At 33.4% G+C, this 23,415-nt stretch overlaps 1 protein-coding gene and 1 long non-coding RNA gene across 13 annotated transcripts in view; one reads left to right on the forward strand and one right to left on the reverse strand.

Moving 5' to 3' along the window:
- LOC120888244 (uncharacterized) overlaps nucleotides 1-23,415 on the reverse strand; it is a 160,472-nt gene that overhangs the window by 99,308 nt on the left and 37,749 nt on the right. For 8 of the 12 annotated variants that reach the window (XR_013432236.1, XR_013432233.1, XR_013432237.1 and 5 more), the window contains one exon: nucleotides 21,422-22,568. The exons of 2 other annotated variants lie outside the window; for them this stretch is intronic. This is a non-coding gene — a long non-coding RNA (uncharacterized LOC120888244). Of the gene's footprint in view, nucleotides 1-8,263; nucleotides 10,141-12,935; nucleotides 15,182-21,421; nucleotides 22,569-23,415 lie in introns of those variants that run through there. 2 more of the 12 variants (XR_013432241.1, XR_013432240.1) reach the window with 2 other exon arrangements.
- Nucleotides 1-23,415, forward strand: part of LOC101965612 (regucalcin-like) — a 237,350-nt gene that overhangs the window by 92,224 nt on the left and 121,711 nt on the right. The gene's annotated exons all lie outside the window — the stretch shown is intronic.

Raw genomic sequence — 23,415 nt, forward strand, 5'->3', positions numbered from 1 at the left:
TGTTGTTCAATTTTCCCGCGCCTCATGATGATTTGTTCTGATGTATGCAAAGCCCCCCACCCTCTCCAAAAAGTATACTTAAGCTCCGCTTGAACTCTGCTCTGGGCTCTGAGCCGCTCTCCCTTCTTGAGTGGGCACAGAGTCCCAGCGCGCTGGAACAGGATCCTCAATAAACTTCCCCCCTGCGATTGCATGAAGTGAGTCTCTTGTGTGGTTTCTCCCCTCCGACGCTCCGCTGCACCCCAACACTAGAAAGTAATAATCATCTCAAAAATCATATTGTTGCCTCAGGATTTTTCCCCTCTATGTGAAGTGGCACCCCCTTTCTCCACAGAAAAGCCCTCTTTACAATGGCTGATATTAGGACTGTCAGCAAAAAAGTCCATTGTAGATAAATTTCCTATTTTCATGTCACCCTGTTTACTTGGCCACTGGTCGAGAAGATACCAGCACTCCAGGTGCTGGACACCCCCTGACTAGTTTTTCACAAACGTATCCAGTATAGTACTTTAAAAAAATGTGCAAACAAGGCCTCTGGCCTTGAGCTTGGCTTCACAGAGATTTCTACATTTTTAAGAAAGTTACAAATGGGTCCAAGGTAACAGCTGGCAGGGGGAGGACAGAAAAGGGAGAAGAAGCTCTCCCCTTCTTAGGTATTGTCCTTGAAGAGTTAACTTGCCCTGAACAGTGAAAGAAGAAGCTGCTTTTATGTGAACTTCTGCAGACTGTGAACTTCTGAGCCTCTCCCCTTACATGCTGGGTATAAAACTCTGAAACTCCCTGAACTCGGGGTTCAGAGGATTTATTGATTACAGCAAAGGCTGTACCCTCTGAACCTGGCTGTAGACAAATAAAACTTTTTCCTGCTATCTTCAGTGCCTTACCTCATTTGTCCCTACAATATATGATGCTGTGTGAATGCTTTTAGTAACAAATAGTTGAGGATTTGTAAATTTTCTATTTTTTCTCATTTATATATGATGGTCAAAATTGATTGTCAATTAATCTTTTGGAAATAAGATCTATCTCTGAAAGAAAGATAAACTAGTCCAAGCTTGAGTATGGCTGACTTAATTAAAACTCAATTAACATTGTTATTGTGTAACTAATGGCTTAAAAATAGAAATGTCATGAGTCATCAATTATGGATTAGTGTAAAAAGAGTAGGTGCTGTAGACTGAAATGTCACAATGAGCCTGAAGGTGCTTTCTTTAAAAAAAAATATATTTATCTAAAGTATATTTGTCAGATTATGGCATGACATCAGAGTAGATTAAAAATGACAAATATAATGTCACTAATGAAATGTTTTCCATTAAAACAAAACAAAACTAAACAAAAACACAAAAATTGTTTGTAGGTTTTTAAAGGATTAGGGTATTTTCATCAGGATATATATCTATATATCTATATATAGATATATCTATATATCTATATATAGATATATAGATATATCATGAATAGTTCATTTACAGATTTTTACAAATAGTTCCAGAAATAAATCTGAGGTCTCAAATACTTAGAAATCTCTTATGTTCCTTATATATATGAAGTTTATGATTGTTTTTATATTTGGGGTAACACTATTTTGTTTTGTGAAATAATAGTCTACTCTGCCCTCTTATGACAAAACTTCCAAAAATTCTGTTCTCTTCTAAAATTGTTTTCCTTTTCTTCCTATTTTAAATATATTTGAACTTTGATGTTTCTTTTACAAGCCCTCCTCCTTCAAACTCTGTTGTCTACAGAATCACACCCATTGATTTAAAATTTTTTCTCTTTTGCCTTACAGAGAATTTTTTCTCTTTTCCTCAATAAATTATAAATTCTTCAAGGATTGTATATGAACCTATTCAATTGCTAATCCCCTCAATGCTTTGTATACACTATACAAAATGCATAGCTAACAAATGGCCATTGGAGTACATAAAATATCTAACACTGATGAATTAAAATATTTTATTTAAATTCATATTAAGGAGTATGTTCAATATAACCATGCTTTTGTGAAAAGGTCAAAGTTCAATATCCACTTTTTTTTGCAAGAGAAAATAACCCCTTCTGCTTTAGTGGATCTTTTTGTACTTAAAAATATTCAGTTATTTAAAGGCTAAAGTCTAAATATGGATATAAAGTATAAATATAGCTTTAGACTTTAAATAAGTCATAGACTCTCCTTGATGTAAAATAGATCATGTTTTATCAATAATATTTCATTTCTTCGTCTTCAGTTTGGGATTTTCCTGTTTTTGTTTTGAGGAGTAAGTTAATTTAACTATTGACTTCTGCTTGATGCATTTGTATTGAGAGGTTTCCTAAGGCAGGCACATAGCTGTATAAGATAGATGATCCAGCTTCTCCAGAAATCTCAGCTGGGTACATTGACTTGACAAATCTTTGTGCTAATAAACAGGCAATTCAGGGAAGCACACTGTGAAGCAAATTCCAAAAGTTGTCTTTCCAGGAAAGAGCTTATACCCCTTGGCAAAGTCATCACCTAGAATCCTCAGATACTTCAAATGCAAATAGCCTACTTGAGACAAGGGGGCACCTGTTGTTCTGCCTTGATTATGTCCTCAGGCTTCAATTTCAAGTAAATGAGAGAACAGAAGGAAGGTGTTCTTTTGATGAGCTCTGCCCTTAGGGTAATAAAGGCCAAGGAAGTATGCTGGTTAGTATCCATTCATAATGGCTTCCTTGCCATAGGTAATTACAAACCACTTGCTGTCATTTTGTGAGGTGTGTGAGGGATAACTTCTGCTATGCTGCCTGCTTGTCCATAGTTGTTAGCAGTGACAGAGAACTCAAAAGAGAGTTCATTTGTTGTCTCTGGGAAAAGCAGGGAAGAAAATATCTAGGAAGAAATTGTCACATACACATATGGTTCTTGAAGGAAATAGAGCACCAAAGAAGGGCGGACAGGATGGCTACCAAGAGGGAGTAGGTTCTAGCCCACAGATACTTCAGGCCTACACCACACAGAAAATCATCAGGAGATACTAACTTAAAGATATCCATTGATGACCTAATTCATGCAAAGGACAATAGAGGGATCCATCAATGATAAACTGTTATGCTCAAATTCGGGTCCCCCAAAGACCACCAAAGACCCAAAATTGATGCAAGCAGCAAAGAGGTGTTTATTGCGAGCTAGCTGGGTCCTCCACAAGCACACACAGCAACTGGTGACTCTGAGAGGCCCTGAGCCCAGGGTTTGCAGTATTTTTATACATTCTTTGGAGAGGGCAGGGACTTCACATACATCATAGCCTCTTTTAGCAAATCATCACACACCGCAGGAAAATCAAATAACAACTCTAAAACATGATTAGCACATTCACTGGCAGGAACAAGTTGGGTAGGGGTGATTGGTCATTACAAAAGGGGTATTCATTTGAACTAATTGGTTTGAGCCAAGAGGGGTGTATGTGCTGAACTGCATGGTTTCCCAACTTGTTATCAATCACCATAAACCACTGGGAGGGTTATCTGGCATCCCAGGTATTTCCCTGTCTCATGCTGATTGGTGGCTGCTAGGGGGTTGCTATGGATCCCCACCTAGCCTGACTGAGTCAGGGATACCTGGAGCAGTAGATCTCTCCTGTTATTTGTAGATAAACAACTTAGCAGGGTGGAAATGTTCCTAGGAGTGCTCTGTGGGTTTTTCCAAGGACTAAGGTCATGTCCCTTCCTTGGACAAGCTTTGCTCTGAGGTAGAGGCTGGTTGTTCAAAACGGTACATATGTCATTCACATTAGTTAGTATTCAATACTATTCTTCAGTAATTTTGCCTGTCCTTGGATAACTCTCACATTTTTCTGAGTTTATCATCCAACTTCTTTAATGCATATTTGACTTGTTTCTGAATTCAAATCAAAAGAAGAATATAATTAATGTCATTTGATATAAACTAATTTAGTTTTTGTCTTCCCCATTTTAGATGTATTGACATCTTGCTTTATTTCCAATTTTTCTGCACTTTCTTATCTCATTCACAGGAGATGAAGTGCTCCTTCCCTCAATCAAAGCTAATCTTTTCACATTTACATTCGTTCTCATACCTTTTCTAGTTAACAGATACTTTACTCTGTCAGTCTCTCTTCCATTTCATTTATCCTTGACCTCTAACTCCACCAGTCATCTCTTTCATTCTGGCTCTAAAGAATGCTATCTTCCTTTCCTACATCCCTCTCCCAGTAAAATCACTGTTTTTAATCATATAAACCCTTACTAGAAAGCCGTCAATTTCTTTATTTTTAATTTATTCATACACATACTATAGTTCATTTTAATCCGCAAAACTCTAGTTAAACACCACATAGACATCAATAGTGATTCCATATGGTCAAATCCAATGAGAGCATTTATTCGATGTTACTGGGCCTCTCTATTGTATACTTTTTGTTAAGCACACCTTTCTAGAACTCATTGCACTCACATTCTGTTATACTATTCACATACATTTCACTTGTGCTTTCCCACTCTGTGTATTCTGCCGTTTGCTTAAATATTGAGGTTGCTCACAGTTCTGTTCCAATTTTACTTCTGTATTCTATCTATGTGTTATCTCCTCTATTCCTGGTTTTACACATGAATCATGAATGGCTTTAATGGTTCCCAAATCCACATCTTTCATGCAGGCTTCTTTCCTAACATTCATATTAATACATCCACATATAGTTGGGTATATCCACTCAGAATTTCTCTGTCCTCCACTTTTGACCTATTTTTTCAACCCTTGACTTATTTCACTTGATCATATTTTTATTTGGTTTCTAGACCATTAATGATCTGACTTTGAGTAGTCCTAACAAACCGGGTTCCAACACTTACCCCAGAAACTAATAGTGAAAGGCATAAACGGAATTGATTCAATACAGCTATTTCAAGAAACAAGGGGGATCAAGTATTCTCAGCCCCATCTAGTGGGTACTGACATGAGCTTCAGGTTTGAATAGGGTAAGAATTGGGGGATAGGATAAGAGGTATGTATTAATAGCAGTCTTTGTCAAACTGGTCTCTTTGATAATTTATCTCCAGTTTGGGTCTGCAAGAATGCTCTGGAGAAGTCATTAGTGCTTGAGGGCCATGAGGGCCATATGAATTCCCATCTTGAGATGATTACTCCTACTTAGGTGGCCTCCTCATCCCCATCATGGAATAATTGCTCCTGCTTTTTTTTTTTTTTTTTTTTTTTTTTTGGTGTGAGGGTGGGAGAGTCTCATTATGAGTGATCTGCCTGAAGTCTTGATTACTGGCAGGTGTAGGACAATTACTAGAGATTTCCAAGCACTGATTCACGGGCCTGGAAAAGGACATTGTAGAAGCTGGCAGTTGAAAGTCTAATTATGATATCCTTGAAAATACTTTAGTTACTTTTACTTTGGTGATTTCTGCCTTAAAGGGGACAAGAGAAGTTAGGTAAATCCAGGACTAATTATTCTTAGATTACAAGCTTTTAGACAGTCACTTCTTTAGAGATTAAAATTTCTATTTCTAACTATTTAACAGGAATCAAGCTCAAAGTTTGAAGAAGAAAAGAGGCAGAAACAAATGCATAGCTTTGTTCCAAATTTTAGCTACCCACTAGGCATCTTAGGCAAAAATGAAAAGTAAATGCTTTCAGCAAAAGTAGTTTCTGAGTCCCTATAGTATCACCTAGACATTCAAGAAAGACATTTTGGTGTCCTGTCTAAGCACTCTGTCCACCTCCATTATCTGGCTAATTCATATCCACTGTGGCTCAAAATGTAGCTCTGTTTAGGAATCATCCCTTTCAGACAACTTTCCCCTAAACATCAGATTAAACTAAGTGGCTTCCTCTATTCTCTCTTTGTGCATTTAATATTGCTTTTACTTCAACAAATAATACTGTTTTCTTATATGTCTACCTGTCTTACAAAAGTGTTTTTCAGGAAAAACTTTTGACTTGTTATCTCTGTACCCAGAAGTGACTAAAACACCTTTAATGATTACAAATATTTATCAAATTTACTTGGATTTATTCCATATAAATTATGTAAGATTTCCATGTTTTTTTCATTCTAAAAGGAAAATAAAAGTTTCTTGTCAAATTAAATAAATTGTTGATATTTGTTTATATATTTTTTAGAATCTTCAGGTTTTAAGGGGATTTTCTTGCTAATAATGACCAGAAATTGTATTTTGACTCAGTATATGTATTACCTTCAATTAGTGATCATAAAATTTATGTTGAAATTTTTCATGCTATTATTACCTTCCTTAGCTTAAATGTGTTTAATATCACTTACTTGCATTAATCTGAAAATTATAAATATAATGACATCTGTGAGAATCAATTCCAACATACTAATGGTTCAGAAATTGATGGGTTTTTTTCTGAAGAAATGTTGTAAATTTTGATGAACCAAATTCATTGAAGTAATTGGTAAAAGGAATTTTGAGTATTTAGACTTTATTTAAATAAGTCATGTTTTTCCATGGAAATACATAATTGGAACAAGGGGAAAAAAGCTCATACAAAGTATCTTCAGCAGATAATGGGCAACAGAAGGCAAATTTAATTTGACCCTCTAAACTTCTTTATTGTTTGTTTGGTTTTGTTCATTGTATTTGGAACTCTTTGGGTCTAATCCCACAAATGTCATTCATAGTCATATGTGATCATTATATTTAGATTTTATATTTATTATAGGTAATGTCAAAGCAAAAGTTGTACCAAAGTTAAGTAGGTGAGGAAGGCTTTAGTCAAGATGGTTGCATTAAGATAAAGAAGCCACATTTAAGTTAAACACAACTCCATGGAAAAAGAGTGGGAGATGTTTTAAAGGTGGGTTGATGTGTGCTATTGGCAAAGTACTGGAGGAGAAGTTGATCAATGAAAAATTTTGAGCACTTAGAACTCTTTCTTGAGTTTATAAATGTTTTTCTCTGAAATTAAGCTAAGAATGTTTCCTGGTTGGAGCCCATCCAATTTAGGTCTGAGAGACTGAAAGATAAGGGCAGCATCTTTCTTGCTTATATTGCAAAGAATGGCTCCCTGTTCCATCAGAAAGATAACCCTCCCTTGTAAACTGGCAAGAGACTTTTAAAAAGATTTATATATATTTCAAAGGAGTCCCCAAAGAATTTGTAATTACATGTTTGCTGAAGAAAATTCTCCAAGAAAACAGACATTTGAACCAAGAGACAGCAAGAATCCTGCCTGAGTTTAATCAAGCTAAGGGAAACATTAGGTCTTCTTAGTCAAGGAGCCTATAAAGAATATCCAAATTCCCTGGAAACTTGTTAAATGGAAGAATATGCCTGTGGATTCATTTGTTTTTTCAAATTTGAGTCAGTGTAACAGAACTCAAAATGTTAGTTCAGACTCAACATGTCACTTGAGTTTTCAGATTTTTTAAAAAAATGTATATATATGTGACACCTAATGAATGTGACAAAGTAAAAATAAAAAAAAAGAATTTTTGGAGAAAAGCATAGATTTTACTATGTATATTTATGTATGTTCAGGATGTTCAGTAGACAACGTTTAAAATTTTATGTATCTTTTAGCAAAGTATTGTACATTTAAAAAATGTTCTGTTATTTCTGTTTTTGATTTCAGCTTTGTCTTTTATTTTATGCTACAAAATATGCTGCCTTTTTTTCATTTTCTATTTTTGTATTAACCATATATAGCACACAATGTTAAAATTTGAAGTATTACTGTGATTGTTTTTATATCTTTAGTATTTCCTTAAATTTACACCATGTCATAGTTGATGAAGCATAGTGGCATATTATGATAAATTTGCATTATTTCTAATATAAAGTTAATAAACAAAAAGTGAAGTATAACATTTTAGTTTATTATTTATGTTACCTTATCTCCTTATATTTCCTGTTTGTTGTTATTTTTAGATCGTGGAATCATATTGCTGTCAGTTATTCTGTTAACTTCTTTTCACTAGTGTAGAGAAAAAGCACCTGGATCAAGAGTTTAAAAACTAATTTCATTATGCAAATGGCTATATAGTATGTGCATGCATTGCCTGTTATTTGGATAGTATCTGTCAAGAATATTATGATTTCATTATGCTTTACACAGGGAGCTTCAGAGTACATTATTTTAAAGGTTGATTCTTAGTAGATCCATGATGAGTGACATAAATTGACAACATTGCAGTATTTAAAAAATGCTAGTATTGGCATTTAGCATGGTAAATCCATTTTAAAAGCATAATAAATAAGATAAAGCAATCTGTATATTTCTAATGTGCAGAAAACATACATACAAAAGTATACTTAACATTTATTAGATTTACTGAGAGTTAGGTTCTTACAATGGCATCTTGAAGAATAAACTACATGTTCCAGTTAAATCTATTGGAGGAATATATGGACTTGTTGGAATCTGTGTTATTGCAGATGGCCCATAGTCGAAAATTCAATATCATGATTGGCTCCATATATTTTACATATTGACTCAGCAAGGAGAGTGGGTGGTTTCCCAGGCATCTTGAATTTTCAAATGTCCTAACAATTAAGTCGTGAATTGCATATGAATTTAATAATATATTTAAAATTCACCCTGTATAAAATTAAATTATAATTCTTTATTTTAAAATTCCTTATGCTTGACACTACCATATTGGGCCTTCTATTTTCATCTTCAGATACTTGTAATTATTTTATGCTTACTTTCATATATTTTCTTGGGTGGTATATAATCTTTAGGATTGTTATAGCCCATACCTTTCTCTAGAAAAGTTGCTGTCTATGAAATATGTTCATATTTTAAACACTCATTCAATTCCGATACATTAATCATAAGTTTTCTCTATAAGACTCATCCCCAAAAATTTGGTCAAATACCTTCTGTAGTAGTACTATCCATTATGGTATCCACTAGAGTTATGTGACCATTTAGATTTAGATTTCATTAATTAAATTAATGGAGTTTAAATTAGTTTCTCAACCATATTAATCCCATTTCAAGTCCTCAAGAACCATTGGTAGCTATTGATTAAGTTTGTATATTATGCATGAGAATATTTCCTTTGTTGAAGAAAGTTTTCTTAAACAGCCCTTATATTTTTCTTATAAATAATGCAACTTACTTTTCAAGTCTGCCTAATTTCCCCACAGTGCTACTGACTGGCAAAGTATTCCAGATCTTCTGATACTAAGTGTACTTTTTGAGAGTTCAAATAATCAGGAACATGAACCATGTGTAATGCCCAATTTTCAATTTTAGGTTTTTCCTTCATTAACACCACAATGTGAGAGAAAGTTTTCAGTTTAATTCATTTTTACAGTGAAGATAATTCTTTGGAACTCCTAAAGTTTTGTTTTAAATATATGAATTTACCTAGATTCTTAGATGTGGCCTTAAAATGTGGTTGTGCTCCTTAAAATATATGCATAATTTTTAGTATCTCTTTTGAGCTTAGCAGTGAAGGATGTAAAGTATGTAAGCAGAATGAGTTTAATTTGTGCCTCAAAGTTTTTTTTAACTATTCTTAGCTATATTGTCACCAAACAGCCTGCAGATGACATTTTTAAGACAGATCACTTACAGATAAAAAAAAAATGTATGATAGACTTCCTCTTCCAGTTTTCTAGTGCTTCAGATTTGGCATTAGATATCAAAAGGTTTCTAAGATCTATAGACCAGGTAAATAAACATGCTAAGCCTAAACTAGTACATTATCTTGAATCTTCAGTAGGGAAAAAAATAAATTGCTGTGAGAAATCCAAGCAGAATTTTAGAGAAGATCATTTTGTAATGCCTATTTATTTATTTGCTGGTACAATAGAAATTACATACTGTTCATCTTCTATACAATTTCCTTCAAAAATTGTGATTTTTCAAATTATCCATATGAGGTAGTGAGATAAAAAATGAATATACCCATAGATATGCAGGTCTCCCTGTGTACATGTTATCATAGCCCTAATTATTTTTTTCCTTTTGGAAAATGTAGGCTCACTTTCTCATTGACATAGCTAAATATACACATCCCCAATGATGTGTTTTGCAATAGTGACATTTATATCTGGCCTGTGGCCAGTATATCCTATTGTGCCTTGAACTATGGGAGACTATTGGGTAACTCAGCAGAGGATCTGGAAAACTGAGATTTTTACCTTTATTTATCTGGAAATGGTGCTCCACTTCAGTTCAGACAAAATAGAGGAGGGGGTAGGGAGAGAGGGGACGGAGAGAGGGAAAGAGAGGAAGGAAGAAAGAAATTAAATAATTCAGCATATATAAAAATAATCAATTGTTTTTAGGATTTTTTCTATCAGTGCTGATTGTTTTCCCTTTCTTTATTGCATAATAAATGTACATTTTTATTGCCTTTATTTAGGCAATTTTATATTTTAGGAAAAATATCCTATATCACTTTAATTTCTTCTTTCTTTGCTATAATTCAGTAATTTCATAGAAATACTCCAGAATGCTTATGTTACATTAGTAAAAGAGTTTAATTCATACTGAACTCACATTCAAATCACTTATTTAATATCTTCTTTTGTTCATGTATCCTCTTTACACAAGTGATTTTTGATCAGTATATGTATTCTAATCATCTGATGAGCCTCAAAACCCAAAATATTAGTTTGGATTACCCCCCCATGACAATTAATAAAACCCTCTATTATAAATTTTTATTTGACCACCTTTCTCTATTTTTCTGAAATACACTATACTTCCAAACTTCACGTAATTTAGTGTGCTTGTTACAGAGTTAGTATATACACATATATACCCATGTTTGTGTTATATCACTCAAACTCTAATTACTAATTGGGGATTATTTAAACAAATCATAGATCATTAAGAGTTTAAGGAAGTTTTTTTTCTTCATGTCTTTCAATTATTTAATCACTTCATTATGTGATAAGTAAGAAACAGGTTTCAGAATGTACCATTGTCTGCTTTAAATAGGAAAGGAATGAGAATGAATATATCAGTTTAAGTGAGAATTTTGGAAGTATCTCTAAATTTACATCAGTTATTCTCAACTCTAAGATTGAGTTGAATAGAGAGCACACTTCTTTAAGGACTAGCTAAGTTACACTGGTGTTATACACTAATAATTTTATATACGTACACATCCTTATTTATGACTCTTCCTCTCTAAGTCAGTTGATAGCATTAAAGGATAAAATTAACACCAATGTATTGTTAAAGCATGCACTTTTTTACATCAAATTAACATTAAAGACAAAATTATTAAAATATTATCAAATTCTTGCAACATTCCACCGCTTAAAATTGGTCTTCATCTTTTACTTTTGCAATTACAATAAGAGTCATTAAATATGATGTGTCATGTACATGTTGGATATGTAATTGGATGTATTAATTCCAATACATTGAAATTGTATTTTTGATGAATATTGAAATGGTATATTCAATGCTTGAGAGTATAATCTGAAAAATAATTTTCCTAGACTCTTAATAGATTTAGTTGCCCAGGCTGGCCTTGAACTTGGAATTCTTCTGCCTCAGACTCCCAGATTTCTGGGTAACTCTTTTTTTTTAATTGGGGAAAATACTTCACATACCATCTGTTCATTAAAAAAATTATACTCCTTGTTTTTACACAAAAACCCAACTTCCCACTCTGCTTTATTTCCTCTCGTTTTGATTAAACAATGTAAGAAATTAGAATAAAGAGGAAAAGGTTATATAGACTTTTATTTAAAGGTCATATTTCTAAAAACCAGTTCAATCTAATTTATAGCACCCTCATTATACAGAGAGTTAGGTGACTCTTTTTGTTGTATTATAAGCATATTATTTTCCTAACTTTGGGTTGATTGCCCTGTTCAGAATTTTTTTGAAACCAAACCAAGTTGGTACCGCTAGAAGAAAATTTTGATGTATCTCCCCTAACAAAAAATACATTTAAAATACAGTTTACTTTAAACTGCTAAATAGATTAATTTCTCCAGTTTTACTATAACCTTACAATTGTTTCAAAAAAAGTCTTATTGTCACAAAGATGAATGGATTATGTCCAGGAAAATTCGCATGGAGTTTTTTAACCAATCTTTTTTAGCAGAATGTCCAAAGTTTCTAATTAAGGTCAGTCTCTGAGTAACATGTAAATTTATTCAATCTAATTTTGATGAATTTATATACTGCATAATATTTAATATGCAGTGCTTCTACAAAGTTTTCAAGTTAAAGAGATTAATTGTCAGTATATAAAATAACTGGTTATATGAAGTACCTGGATGAAAATAATTTACTTTAGTCCTAATAACACAGAATACTTCAATTATGAAATTGTGAAAACCATTGTTACTATACAAAGACTTTTATCTTCTTGTTCATTTTAAATTACTAATAGAAATTGGAACTGTTGAATAAATTTTATTGTAATTTTTTAGCCAACTTATATGAAGCATTAGATATAGTATTATTGTTTGCTAATTTTAACAAGAAATTATAGGAATTTAATTTAAATATTTTCAATTGTATGATATTAAAATTTCTACAAGGGGCTAGGGTTATTGCTCAGTGGTAGAATGTTTGTCTAGCACATGTGAGATCCTGGGTTCGATCCTGAGCACCACATATAAATAAATAAATAAATAAATAAATTGTGTCCAACTACAACTAAAAAATAAATATTAAAAAAATTCAACAACATGTAATAAATTAAAAAAATTTTAAAAAAATTAGAAATGCTCCTTATGCTCAGCAATTTTTGAATTTTAAAGAAACTAGATAGATAGATGAATACATACATACATACATAAAGACTGTGATAACATGCACATGTCTTTGTACCCCAAACCATTTGTCCAAACAAGAAGACATTTTTATCTAACAAATTTGCTCCCTTTTTCATCATTTATTGAATTCTATCACCTAAAATATTATAAATTTAATTAAATTTCATAGAAATGTCTAACTTCATAATGCCATTTCAAAGGACCCACTCCCGAGATAAAGGAGGAAAATATTTTTATATTTATTTTTAAGAAAAAAAATAGAGTGAACAACAGGCTCTATTTCGTGACTTCACGTACATCAACATTAATAGTCTCAATATTTATGAGAATATAAATAATTTCTAAGCATGCTTCATTGCATCACACCATAATGGTCCTTTTAAAAAGTGATGACTTCTTACAAAGGAATTAGTAATAATGTTCTTATTTTAACTCACTGTTTATCAAATAATGTGTTTCATGAATTGATACATTTTGACTACAGGAAATATCCACAGACATTGCCATATTCTTGAATTCTGTTAAAAAGCTAGGAAATCTGGGTTAACAAAGTGGCTACTTAAAAGGCCCAGGGCAGTCCAAACACACAGAAAATCAGATAAATTGTTTCCACAGTACAAACACATCGATAGTACCTTAGAAGAAAGTTTGAAATGATATAAATAATTTCCTGTATATAAGAAAATAACACTTGAATATGATTTTGTTTTATTTAGTAACATTATTTATGATAAAATTGCTTTTCTGAAACTGGAATGGTATATTTATTATTCATTTTTTTAAAATATTATTTTTACAAACAATTGTTGAAGGACATAATAAATTATAAATCATGTATAAGTTCTATTTGACTTTTATTCAGAAAATCTCAAATTTTTAGTAACTTGACAAGTCTCTTCAGTCTTTCTCTGGTATTTTGGTTAGGACTGTAGCAGCACCTGATCATTAACTATCAGCTCAGTGTGCTCTGTGACTGCAAGAGAAAACTGACTGACTGCCAGAGAAAACTTATTTTAAGGAACTTCCCAGACATATAAAAATGTGTTGTAAAAATAGCACCTTTTGACATTTTGTAATCATGTAAATTTGATTCAGTGTTCACGGTAGTACCATTAGCATGTTGCCATTGTCATCGTTCACATTCTGTATATTATAAAAATATGCAAATAACACACTTCACAATTAGTTCACAAGAACAATTAAGTAAAAATATATAGATATCTCTTCTTCAGGATCTAACTGTGTATTTTATTAGTAGTTAGATTAGTAATCTAATCTACCCAGGATGTCTTTGGGAATTATTTTTATTCTGTTTTCCTGAGGGTATGGTGAATCAATAAGACAAAAAATAAATCAATGAAGTAAATTATTTTAATATATGTGCTCAAAGAAATGAATAATTTATATTTTTCTTAGTTTCTAAAACAGAAAATTTAGTTATTTTAGGACCAAATAATTACAAATAAACTATTCCATGAAATTTGCATCTTTTTACTCTCTCAGGACTTTTTTATTGTTGTAAAAAAATATTATTTTTCTACTTTCACAGTGGTTTAGAAGAATGTACTTAGTGGAAAAAATTAAACCACAATACTTTAACTTTTTTACTAACAAGCTTAGAAACACAAAATGTTTTCACAAAATATCCATATTTTTCTTGAAATTTTACAATTTGAAACAAATTTTCACTAATAGTTTTCTGGTGCTTGTATAGATTTTATAGATATTCCCTTTCTTGGAGATTTAGTTTAAACACCTGATATTTAGATTACGTCAGGATACAAATAGTAATAACTTCCTGAGTTTCAAATATTTTTACTAGTGAAATTTAAATATCTTTGAACAACAGTCAAACTGTAACAGAAATAATTTTACTGATTTATTTTGAAGGCGTATGTATTAAATCTTGTTATGATTCTATTCTTGAAAGAATTTGATATTATTTTAGAATATAAAGAAATTTTTGCTAATTTCCTACTAAACAATGACCACAGTTAATATGTTTATGAATGTATTAGGGTATATATAAAGCATTTAAATACACATTATAGAATGGTAGAATACAGAATTACTGGTGTTCTGATTCAAAATATTTTACTTTCATATGAATTTACATTTGTAGAATTAAATTGTAGTAGAGGGGATATGTTCAATGTTGATCTCATTCCACCTAGTCAGAAAGAATAGGCTAAATTCATTTTATGATTCATAGGGTGGATCAGATTTTGGTTACTGGTAATTGAGCAGGTAGAGTCAGTATTTTTCAGTGAGTCATGTCATTGTTTCCAGCTATTCATTCCCTTGTTGAATTCTGAGCCCAGCTGGGAAAACTGCACCAGAACACTTGATTGGCAGTGTCATGAAATATGTTCTTAAACTTTTGCTCCTAGTTTTGGCTTACACATTTTTCTCAACAGTGCGAAACATGCTGCTTTTAGAAATGAGGTAGAACCTGCAAAAGCTGAGACAATACAAACAGATTAAAACAATGTCAATATCTCACAAGATATTTCCTAATTTTTCAATGCTTATTTTATTACATAGGATGCAACTAGTATCTGTAGTTACAAGTGTATCTTCCTATACTTACAATTCCAATCATAAAACCAAATTTGGAGATATCAGTAATATATCAGTAATAACTGGTAAAGATAATTTTTGAAAAACAAATGGTAAGGCCTCACTAAGTTTCTAAGGCCATCCTTGGTAACTTGGTGAGGCCTTAAGCAAATTTGCAAAAGCCTGTCTTAAAATAAAATATAAAAAAAAAAAAAACAGGTGGGGGGCTGGGGAAATATCTCAGTGGTAAAGTATCCCTGGGTTAAATACCCAGTACTCTCCTACCCTCAAATCTGCTTTTCTCTAAATAGTGTGATGTCTCCAAACAAATTCCACATTTTGGAGGAAACAGCATAATCTGATGGACTACCTAGGTTCTAGGATTTGCTCTAGCAATGTTACTTTGGCCACATATCCATAATCCCTTAATTTTAGTGCTTTACTTAGAAAACAAATAATTAGAAAGCTATAGGGTTTAATATTTCTAAAGCCAGTGTAGAGTTTATTTCTTCAATACACATTTAGGTAGTGAATGGAAAAGTTGAAAAACTGTAGAAATCATGGAAGCATTGTGGAAGTACCAGTTCTGCATATTGAGCTCACTATAACAAAAGGCCTGTATGTTTTAAGTTTGATTATGAGGGATGAGCCCAATATCCAGAATTGACCCTGCTGCTGTTTGAAATAGTGGTACTCCTGTTGATCTTTCAGAAAATTTCACTTCTTTGAAAATCCTGTAATCAATTAATAAGCTCCTTGAAATGGAGCAGGTCATGAAAATTCTGTTTGTGTTTAAACAATGACAAAATGTACAGATGTACTCAATATATAACTTTCTAACATGAGTCAAGAAAACATTTTTGCAAGTGTCTTGAATTTCAAATGTCAGATCTCCAAGTATATCAGTTGAGACAAGATAATTGGAGATTTAAGAATTTTACCTAAATGTCCAATTTTGACTTTGGGGGTTCTTTGTTTTTCCTTTTCTTTTCTTTTTTTTTCTAATATTGGTCTGTTATTTATTTGGTTGTAGTGATATTATATCATTGTACATATTAACTTTTTTCAGTGTACTTGTGTTTCATTATCTTCTATCAATTAATAGTTTTTATTCACTTTTCTGCATTTACCATTACAAGAATATATTTGTTAATTGAATTGTTTGTATATTACACATATATTTTATTTATCGGAGCTATCGATGCTATAGGTTGTCATGTAGAAACACTAAAAAAAAGACTAAGAAAATAACAATATGAACTATATTAGAGAATATTCAATGGATAAAAATGTGAGTTGGGCTAAGATGTCTAATGTTCACTAGTGAGTAATTGCATGCAGTTTTATGGGATTTGGAAATTTTAACATTAATTAGAGACATTTTAGGGGCTCATTTTTCCCTGTGAATTGAGAGGTGATTACATTTACTTCCAAAACAGTTTTTTCAAGGATCAATTATCTTGAAAGAAAGGAGAAAATTTGTGGAGTAACATGGAAGTACTAACTAGGAGTGGGGGGTAAGCTGAACAGAGAGATGACAGAGCCAGGCTGGACTTTGAGACTCCTAGACAGGGAGGGCTGTTAGCAGATGGTCACAAATATATAATTGCCTAATGATGACATACAACAAATCTGGCATATAACTAAGTTTCAGGAACCTGAAAGAAATGAGGTTCAGTAATAATGTGGAGAAAGTAAGTTTTCAGAAAACCACAGATGGCTTTTGGTTTTGTTTGGTTTCTTTTTCTTTTCTTTTTTTTTCTTTTTGTACCAGTGATTGAACCCAGGGACACTTAACTTCCAAGCCATATATATAGCCTATTTAATTTTTATTTTGAAATGATGTTCCTACGTCATGGAGGGTCTTACTAAGCTACTGAGGCTGGCTTTGAACTCACAACCCTCCTGCTTCAGCCTCCCACGTTGCTGGGATTACAGGAATGCACCACCAACCCTGGCTACAGATATATTATTAAAAGGACTTCCTTTGATCAGGTTTTGTAGGGTTTTGTGTGATTTATTTATATATTTATTTGCAGCATTTATGTGTAATTATCTCTATCTCATGAAACAGATTCACTAATTTTCTTTGAGATGTGAAAACTATAAAATGTATAGTTAGTAATTTAATTCAAGATAATATAAATTAAATTATTTATTAGCAAACAATAGCATTTACCATAAAAAGATTCTAAGAGCAAGATAGATGTGGTTTTTTACTATGGCATTTAGTAGGTAGTCAAGAGCAAAGTAAAATTGTGAGGAAAGTGGAAGTAGCATATAGCTTGCATAACTTAACTTGATAAAGTGGGAGTGTGTCTTAGAAAAAGTATCTAAACACAGCTTTATTGTCAAGCACCTTTTAACACTGTCCTTATAAATCCTCCCCTAGCTGGTAACATGCCTGGAAGTGTCCAACGCTTTGCCACCGGTATCTCACCTAATTCCACATTGCTCCTGAGGTAGCATTATTGTCTAGAGTTTGAAGATCAGGTTTCGGTGGCTTAAGAGGTTAAGTAACTTGCTAAAATTCACAGTCAGTGAATGGGAACTCATTTAACAGGTAAAACGTGAACTTAAAACCAAATGGTTTCTCTGGGTCATATGTTCTTATAGAACTGTAGCAGCTTCTAGCTGCATGCCAGAATATCACAGCTTGTCTTTAACCTGGCAGGATTCACAGTCCTGCTTTTAATTAGCTAATTATAGACTTTCATTTTCCAAATTAGCTGTTCTCATTCCTTAGGGGTGTGGAACCCAGAGAACTGTCGCTGACTCTGCTCTGGAGACCACCAGGTCCCTGCTGAAAAAAACTTACACAAAATTTATCATGTTTAATCCTCTTCCTTTAAATATAATTTCTTGACAATGAAGGTAAATTTAGGCAGAAACTAAATACATGATGCATACTGTTTTCTGTGTCACTTGCTTCTATTTGACTTTATCTTTTGGCAAAGCCTGGGATTCATGTCAGACCAGGTTATTTTCTTTAAGATATTTAAAAGAAATTAACTGTGAATCATTATTGAACAGTGGTACATTACAGTTTTAAAAAGTACACACTTGAGTCAGACACTTGGGTTAAAAATCTCATTTCTACCAATCATTTCGAGTGTACCTTTGGACAAACTACTTTAATTGTTTATACTTCAATCTCTTAATCTCTTAAATTAGGGAAACCCTCTTCATAGGATACATATAAAGTGATTAGAAAAGGATGTGGCATATAAGAAGAATTGTAAAAAAATTAATACTGTTTAGTAGCAGTAGTAATAGTAGTAATTTCATTAATTCAATTAGTGAAAAAAATGCATTCTAGAAACTACTTGTATCTCAATAGTAAACTCTATTATGTATCATATTTCATGTATAACATCATCACTATATAATAATTATTATTATATATACAATTATATACAATAATAATTATGAATATATTATATATACTTATGTAATATAACTAATATTATTATAAACAACAAATTTGTGCTTCAACAAGTCAAACAACTCATTCTAGCCATGCCCCTAAAATCTTAGTGATTTTACCAATGCAGATTTAATTATTGCTTGGGATGGACTCTCCAGTGTGGGTGGAAGAAAGATTTCCCTTAGTTTAGCCATTTAGCTATCAAGGTTCCTGAGACTCCACCATGTGCTTCCACATATCCTTTGTTCTCCCTCAGAGAAAGTACAAACATGTGAAGTTTCTAAAGTTACCAACAAGAAGAAACTTATCACTTTATTCAGGTACTTTTTGTCCCTTTGCTTTTGCCAAATCAAATCACATAGTCACACCTTACTTCAAAGAAGAAAAGGATGACATTCGGTCTGTAGCAGAAGAAGGGCTTTTGGCAAACAGCCCTATGACCTCACCCTGGGAATGAGCTCATCTTCTTTCTTGCACTGTGATCTTAGGTGCATAGCCACTGACATTTACACAGAGCTTTCTAATATATAAAAATTAATATATACTAGGAACCAGTTAAAATGTTTCAACTCATAATTTGAATATGTGATTTTTTAAATGGTCAGGTTGCTGTAACCGAACATGAAAATATGAATGGAAAATGGAAATTCTCCAAAAGGATTCAGTGCTGGCAGAGCATCTCTTAGCACTATGATGGCATGAGAAACCTTTCCCCACCCCCATTGCTTACAGTATGTGCATAATTTCTATGAATATTTTTGGATCATTTTCATTGAAATAGTTTAAGTGCATATAGACTTACAGCTACTATGAAGAAGAAAATGAACTAATTATTCGCAATGAGTTAAAATAAGGATAAATTGCATCAAATTTAGGTGATGATCTACTTTTCATCCCTGTAAAATAAAGAATCATAAGCTATGCACCTTGTAACTGAATCTCTTCATGGAAAATGAATAGGGCATGGCAGAGTCAATCTGTTCATTTCAGCTATATTAACCAGCCATGAGAAATCCTGCACTGTCTCTCAGAGTCAATATACATCAAGATGATGACCTTAATGAACAGATTGTCCAACAGTTAGTAAGACTCGCTGAAGTGTAAGGGAAAGATTGTGTTTTGTGTGTTTTTAAAGTAATTATTTTTGGAATTTATCTTATTATCACATTTGATAATGTATTTAAAGAAATTAAAAATTCTTTTAGCACAGATATTGTAAATTATAAGGAAGACATTAAAATTACAGGTCAAGAAATATTCCAACTGATCTTAAGCAAGTCAAAAAAATAAACCCAGTCATAGAACAACAATTTAAATATTAAGCAACCTTTTCATTTTTAGGTTTTATTATTGTAGAATATTTATAAGGAGAGAGTAAACAAAGGTAAGAATAATTTCATTGTGAAAATGAGTGTATATTTGAGAGAATTTTTTAAGACCTTTTAATCTAATTACTAAAAGGTATTGGTTTGGTAAATTTCTAATGGCATGCTGCAAATACTTGTGAGAATTATGATATCATGACCTTAAAATAAATGAATCTCCAAACTGTTTCTGTTTCATGAAGAGTCCAAGGGAACCCTTCTAATTCCTAACTCTGCGGTTGAAAATTTAAATTTCCTTCATCTCTATCCTGAAGTATTGCCCTAGCTCATAATTGGTCTACTTATTTCTACTCATCCCACCTACAGTTCATTTCAACACTGTAGCCCCATTTTCTCTGATACATAAATCAGAGAATACAATTCCACAACTCAAGCCTTCAATAATCTCCATTTCACTCCAAGCCAAAGTCCTTCTCACAATCTACAAAGTTATACACATCCTTGTTCTTTCTGACCTTGTCTCCATTCATGCCCCTACTACCTCTCTCTGCTCCAGTCAAGCTGGCCACCTTGCTATGCCAGGAACATCTCTTCCTCAGCTTTTGGTGTGTGCTGCTGATTTCCTCAATACTTTGTAATCCATATTGTTTTCTACTCCACCAAAATATGTTTAAGTCCTTCCTCAAAAGCACAAATAGCCCTTTACAGACCACCCTGCCAAACCATTTCCTAGTCTCCTTACCAGCTTTATTTTTTAATAGCACTTGTTACCATCTAAAATAGTCTATGTATCCCACCCACCCACTTGCAATCTCATTTCCCTAAAAGATAAGATCTATAAGAATAAGATGTGTTGTCTGCGATGTTCAATGCGATCTCTCAAACTTGGCTAATGCTAATATTCATTCTTGAATAAATGTTTTTCCTTGAGATTCAAGGAGTTAAAAATATTTTCATCACTTGATTAAAAAATTTATATTTTAAGTGAAGAAAGATATCAACTTCAGATAGCATAATTACTGTAAGAGTTACAAGATAGATAAAAATAAATACAGAGCTGTTAAGAGACAAAATAATATGGAACCATGAGTGGTGAATACGTCTTTTAAACAATCATAACAGAATTTATCAAGTCAAGGGCCCTGTCACCTGGAGTGTATAATGTGATGGGCCAAGGGTATGCTGAGCCTTATGCTGAGCCCTAGCGTATACCATGCATGTCTTTTCAAATAGTCACTTTAACCCAAAGATATGAGATTTTGCTTAAAACAGACCACTGGAAGATAAGTTCTAATCATTCTTGAATGTTTTCTGTATTAGGGAGATAATTTTTTGGAAAGATTAGAGAGACACTGCTTTAGCACTAAATATGTTTTAGAGCTGAACTGAATTTACTTCATTAAATGTTTATTTGATTATTTACTAAGTGCCACAGTACAGTTGCAGCAAAATAACCAGGGGGTGACCAGCAACTTGTGTACATTGATACAGCAGGAGTGGGAGCCATTTATTGTAGGACAGGAGCAGTATGTATACATTCCACACAGCTTATCTTAATTAACATAAACTAGATACAGCAGTCAACCAATAAGGAATCTCTACACTTAATGGCTTGCTGGTGCCATCTCACAAACCACTCCCCCTGGCAAAATTCCAGGCACCATCCTGACTTGTTTACAGACTCTAACATTTCCCCCTTTTATTTAATTTAAATAATGACCATAGTGGTTTTTACACAAACACCATAAATAATCTGCTACAAGTAGAAGGGGAGGATACAAAATGCCACAATACCAAGCCAATTGATGGCTCCATGCAAAAAGCCCTTGGAAAAATTATACCAGCAATGACACCGTTAGCAAAGATACTGGAGTTACAATTTGTTGTAGATTACAGTTTGTTGTCTCAGTCCAGGTAAAGCATTGTCTCAATAGATTAACTCACAGTCCAGGTAAATAATAGTCCTGGTAAATTCTGCAGGCAGCTAGCTTGATCTGAAGTCTTTTCTGGTTCTCAGCAACACTGGAAATTCTTCCACCTTCATCTTCACTGGCACTGGGACAAAAGCAGGAACTCTGGATGGCTAAAGAAAATACTGTAGTATTCCAGCAGGTGCTAAGAAAACAACCTTCTGAACAATTTAGTACATTATCTCAAGGTTTTTTACATTTGAAATAAGCCTTAATAGTGCTCATTACTCATCAGCCTCCAGGTGTGGGAGAACCATTGTAGCTTAGTTATTGGCATTGAAAATGACCAAACATCAGGGATGCTTGTAGCGTCTTCTGCTGACTGTAGTGTCCAGGGCAGCCCCAGATGGCCCTGGGGAGTGTCCCGGACTCAAACTGCTTCCAGGCACAGGGTGCAAGAGCCCGTGAGACTGTGCCTCTGGGTTAGGTTTGGATTTGGGCTCTCGCAGTGGCATCCTGCTCCCTGGACCTGGGCGGGGAAGAGCCCACTGCTGTTGCTTGGAAACTCCTTGCTACGCCATGACTGGCTCGCACACGTGGTAGCCTCCGAGCAGCTTCACACATCCTCTGGTAATAAAAAATATTTAGTAGTAGCCTTTTGTAATTCTTTTTTTGATAATCCTTCCTCCTCTGAACTTTTTTCTTCTTTCTGACTAGAGTTCCTGAGCTTCCATCAACACATGCCCTAACTGCTCTTGGTTCCACTGGGGTGCCTTCTTTCCTTAGTAATTTTTTTAACACCCCTTCCATATTTTCATCACAAAGACAATACAATACACCAAGACAAAACAAGACACAAACATACTGCATCAATCTTCTCCATTTTCTCAAAATGGTCATTTTACCTTTCACACTATCTGCCTAGGGACGAGCAGATTTGCTCCCATCCTCTCTAGGGACAGGCAGCTTTGTTTTTGTCACTTACCCCTGAGTGTCCCGGGGCTCCCGGTATGGGACACCATCTGCTGCAGTCTGGTTGCAGCAAAATAACGGGGGGGGGGGGGTAATGAGAAACTTCTGTACATTGATACAGCAGGAGTGGGAGCCATTTATTGTAGGACAGGAGCGGTATACATACATTCCACACAGCTTATCTTAATTAACATAAACTAGATACAGCAGTCAACCAATAAGAAATCTCCACACTTAATGGCACGCTGGCGCCATCTCACAAACCACTCCCCCTGGTAAAATGCCAGGTGCCATCCTGACTTGTTTACAGACTCTAACAACTAAGGGCAAGAAAACCATTACTGAATTTGCTAGATTAATTTTATTACTTCACTTCCTTGAATAGCATTTTATAAAGATAGATTGGCTCTAATTTATCAATTTCCTAGAACAATGCCATACACATACTAAGCAATAAATGTTTAATTTATCCTTCCATATCTGTCTGCCTTTCTATAGTAGG

Source organism: Ictidomys tridecemlineatus, assembly GCF_052094955.1.
Source record: "Ictidomys tridecemlineatus isolate mIctTri1 chromosome 1 unlocalized genomic scaffold, mIctTri1.hap1 SUPER_1_unloc_4, whole genome shotgun sequence".
Taxonomy (NCBI): domain Eukaryota; kingdom Metazoa; phylum Chordata; class Mammalia; order Rodentia; family Sciuridae; genus Ictidomys; species Ictidomys tridecemlineatus.